This window comes from Myotis davidii, unplaced genomic scaffold (genome assembly GCF_000327345.1).
Source record: "Myotis davidii unplaced genomic scaffold, ASM32734v1 scaffold750, whole genome shotgun sequence".
In the NCBI taxonomy this organism is placed as follows: domain Eukaryota; kingdom Metazoa; phylum Chordata; class Mammalia; order Chiroptera; family Vespertilionidae; genus Myotis; species Myotis davidii.
The window spans coordinates 600,460-605,373 of record NW_006282814.1 but is presented as its reverse complement, the minus strand read 5'-3'; the positions used below and the strand labels follow the sequence as shown (position 1 = coordinate 605,373).

General features: G+C 47.5%; 1 pseudogene; it reads right to left on the bottom strand.

The window, feature by feature from the left end:
• On the bottom strand, positions 1-994 carry LOC102770710 (annotated as a pseudogene).
• Between the last annotated feature and the right edge of the window lie 3,920 nt (positions 995-4,914).

Genomic DNA, 4,914 nt, shown 5'->3' with positions numbered 1-4,914 from the left:
GATGAATTCACAAATATAAAAGTCAATGTACATTTACATTATGAAGTACAGATATCCAACAGCCACAGAGCCATACGTTCATGTGCGAAGTTGATGTTGCATATGTCTTTGCCATGGGAAGCAGAGCACAGACTCAATGGACAAAGCTGTCTTTGAAGAGCCGTGAAGCGACCTATTTCAAATCTGAAGAATATTTTGTCAGCAACCTTCTCACAAACCCAGCCAGGAGAGACTTCCTCTCTTTTGTTCTCCGTGTGCTCAGCGTCATGCCTCGGGGCCTGAGGTGGCAAGAAGATGCATCTCACAAAACAACACAAGTCTGCCCTCTGTCAACTGAAGGCCTCCTTCTGATGGGGCGGCTTCCTTCCATCCATGTTCTGCCAACTTCATATCTTCCCAATCATCTTTATGACGCTAACCAACTGGCTTACGCTTTCCTGTTGTTCCAGATGCTGCTTGATTTCTTGTAACAGTTCTGCATCTATGTAATACCTTTCTTCAGATTTGATGCTCAAAACGATTCTGCATCCTGATTCGGAACATGGCTTCCCTTAGTCGATCCTTAGCCTGAGTAGGTGCATCCAGCTCACACTGAACTGTATCCGTTGAACACGCAACGGCTCTTCATCAGCATGGATGGCATACCCACTCCTGCTCTGAACCTCCTGTGTGACTAGGGCCTGTGAGGTTTGGTGGGAAAGGCCCACAAGTTTCCTCTTGTGTTGTGCGATGTTGGCCACAGCTGTAGTTTGATGCTTCTGTAATTCACCAGTATCTTCAGCTCTAATATCTAATCTGGGCTGATGCTGCTTAGTCATCTGATCTTGACCCTCAGCCTTCGACGCAGCTCTTTGAAACTCACCACTGGTTCAGGAACGAACTTTCCAGAGTCAGGGTTATCCACCTTGGCCTGTTCCCAGAGAACAGGGTCATGGCAACAGGAGGATTGTGTAAAAGCTGTTGGATCTATTGCAGGATTCCAGGGCAGGAGGAATAGGGAAACTGAGACAGGAAAGCTAAAACAAGGCCAAACAAGGTGGGCACTGTGCAGCCAGCTTGTAACTAAAAGCCATTATCTTCCCCAGCCAAGGACACAGCAAATGGTTAAAAAAAAGAGAGAGAGAATGCAGGAAAGGAGGGGGAGGGGGAAGGGAAAAGGGGCAGTTTTACTCCCTAAACAGAGAAGCCCGCAGTCTCGGGCTTAGCGAGATAAAGTTGCCAGGTGCTTCTCATGATTTCTGGGAAGGCCTCAACAAAGTAAAAAAAAAGGACCTTGACAATGAATCTGTACCAAAATAGTCAGCAGAGGGGTTCTGAAGCCTACAGACAGGGGGTAGACAATGCCTCCGACCCCCACCTGACCTGCTCTTCAGATGAGCTGAGAGCCCGTCCATAAGCCAGATGCGTAGGTTTGCTTGCTTTGCTTTTGCTTTTTTCAATAAAGATGCATGCTTTAATTGTTTTAATAAATTGGCTTTTCACAACGCAGTCAAGGTTTCTGGTTTAAATTCATTTATATGAGAAGACAAGGATCAAGGTTGGAGCAGGCTCCAGGGGCTGCCCTGCCCGGAGCACCTCTCTGGTGTCAGGGAGAGGTGGCTGTAACAGATCTGTGCGGATGTGGTGAAGCTGCTGGATCTGTGCGGGAGGAAGGTCTGTTCCAGCCACAGAGGGTCACACAAAGTCGCTGCCGCAGTGCTGTATGTTGGGTGGTTCAAAATGGGCATCTAGCCTTGTAGCTGGAGCTCTTCTTGAAGTGCCATTAGGAGAACGCTCAATAGCACAGATGTCAACCTCTGTCTGATCGGCTGGCAATGCCTCAATACCCTCTGCCTTTACTGTAAGGGCCTGAATTGTATAATTTAATCGGGTGACTTATATTTCAAAAAAGTTGTGATTTTTAAAAAAACAAAAAACAGAAGACATTGGGAGGGGCAGGAATCCGCTGCCATTATCTGCTTCTGAAATTGAGTCACCGCTAGCAAGGAATAGGTCCACGGACCCCAGTGGAGCATGTGTTACAGGTGACAGCCCCCGGCACTGCTCCGAACAGCCAGATACTGAGGACAGCCCACATGTCACAACAGAAATGATAAGCAAACAACAGGGTACTCATACCATCGACTCAACTACTGAATGAAAACACACTCCTGCAGGAAGAGAATACAGCACAGAGGACAGGCGACAAACACCTGCTGGAACTGACAGGGGAGACGCCTGAGGCACGAGAAACGCTGCCTCTCCATGTGGGTGGTGGCTACAGAGCTGTTCCTGCGGTTGTCCAGATTGTTCTGAATAATTTTATCCTTTTTAAATGATGGAAATGAAATACCAAATTTTAAAGAAGTCATCAAAAACTGGGTACTCCACTAGGAATCACTCTCAGATCCCGGTTAAAAGCCCCAGTGTTAGCTCTCGGTGCCACAGGAAGGGAAAGGAAGGCTTTGCCTGTGGAGACCAGGGGTCGGTGAGCCGGCCACGCTGCAGGTAAGGGGTGTGTGGGGCTGTGGGCCAGAGAGTGACGGGAACTGACGGAATGACTAGAAAGAGGAGAGTGTAGATTTCTCTGTAGAGATAGGTGGGGGTGAAGGAAAGGGGAAAGGACAGTCGGCGTAGGGCCACTTGGGTCAAAGGAGGGGAGAAGGTCACCTGCAGAGGTTGGCGATGGGTGTGCAAATGGAGCAAATGTGGGAGAAAGCAGGAGCCGCTGGGAGCCAGGCTGTGCGCCGCAGGTTGGTGTTCAAGGAGAGAAGGAAGGAGCAAAGAAAGGCAGGTGAGGCACAGGACGCTGGTGGAACTTGCACAAACAACCCAAACCACGCCTGCTGCGCAGCCTACACACTGTGACAAATAAGTGAGAATGGTGTAACGCATGCCTCTGCTTAAGAAAAAAGATGATAAAATCCTCTTCCATTCACCCACACAGGCCCCTTCCATCTCGCTTTCCAGAAATCACCACCCTGGAAACAACGGAGGCTCAGCTGTCATCTCCCGGTATTCACCATTGTGATTTTAAAGAATACAGCCGTTGCTCTCATGACGGATCTAATGTCTTTTTATTTTTCCACCACAGTCGCATACAGTGTTATTAGTTTTCGGTGCACATGTGGAGATCAGACATGTAGAACCTATGAAGCGGTGGCCCTAGCACTCAGTGCCTGGACGAATGACTCTGGGCCAATCTCCCTACAAAACCCGCAGTTACCTTCCTCTGCGGCCTCGGTCCTGTCACTGATGCTGCACTTTTAGTCATACACCGGCATTTACGTTTTCCAGATGTAATATTTACAATTTGTTCTACACTTTAAATCGTCTTCTATGCTTTTCCCGCGGGCTGTGTCTAAGCCCTGTCAATCCACCGCATTAGGGGGACCTTGTAAAGGCTTGTGCTGTAGAAGGAGACAGTGGGACCGGACCCACTGCGAGGGGAGGTCGGCCCAGCAGACTTCGCTCATTCAAGTGGGATTTCTGCGTCCGCAGCATTTAGCTCTTACTATTTTTTTAACTTTGCTTGTTTTTTGCCTACGTAACTCTCGGTTGCCAATTTTTGTGCTTTATCACCAGTGACTGCCTTTCATCCATTTTACATTTTCATATAACCATTACTGGTAAATGCTTCTAGATGGCATTAAAATTTCTGAGTTCATGCTCTCACTTGGTTCCTTCAGCGTTTAAGGGTTATGTAATTTTAACTTTTCCATCCAGAGCTGTTGATGGGAAATCTGAAGTCAGGGTGCCTCTCTGGCCTCTGCAGGAAGCTGGGTTTCCCCTTCTCTTTGGCAGAGCTGGGGTGTTGTCTCGTTCTGGGAGTGATGAGATTTCATTAGGATAGATCTAGAGCTGCTTTTCAAGTGCGGGGTTTCTGGAGGGTGAGAAAGTGTTAAAGCCTTACCCTTTCTGCAGCGTAGAGACATTTTCTCCTATTTCTAAAGATATATCATCCCAACCCCTATTTTTCCTGGAAGTTGTGTTGTATGATAGACCCTGTGCCTGGCTTTAAATTGTGTGGGATCCTCTCCCCTATATGTTCAATAGTCTTCCTTGTAGTCTGACTCTTCTGTTTTCATAGAAGTACTTTGTTGTTTTAGGAAAGGCAATACAACACTGGCTTTCAACAAGGTTGCTACCTTAGATTTGTTGCTGCTGTTCTGATGTTCTTATTTATGTGAAAATCTCCGGTTCTGTTTGTTTATTGTTCTTCTCTTCCACGCTGTTGGTCTCGCCGAATGTCTGCTGGTCTCGACTGGCCCACTGGTTTATGAAGGAGTCACTCCTCATGTGGGGAGGCGGCTGGCCTGGCTTCCCTCGATAATGCACAGGCCTGCTCCCTCACCAGCACACCGCCGGGAGCGACTGTCCCTCTACCTCTGCTTTCCTTTTCTTGAACTTGTTAGGACTAAACTGTCTCTACAGTCGCTTGTACTTTAAGCATCAGATACACAGACAGATGCACGAGGGAGGGATCAAGGAAAAGGTGTGGACCGCTCATCCCAAAGAGTCACACAATATAAACATGAACGTCTTGGAATAAAGAATTCAAAATGAGACTTTTAAATGCTGAAAATCAGCCTCAAGGCTATCCTCACCTATAAGGCCTGAATTCTGGGGAAAAGGAATTTTGACTTCCTGAATCACTAAAATTGCCATTTGGGAGAAATGAGATTCTGGTGAATGACATGAAAGAAGCATCTTAGTTAAACCAAGCTTTCAATGTATTATAGCTGAATTGAGCCCGCTTCCAAAAACAAATACTTAAAACAGAACAAGGATAGATTGAAAAAGTTCAACTCATTCAAAGCAAAGCGCGGGAAGTCTGATGGGGTATCCTCGCCTGCCAGTGCCCCACAGCCCGAGGCAGAGGCAACCGCCTGAAGGTCACATGCTCGTTCCCCTTGGCGTTGCTTGCTTCTCTGC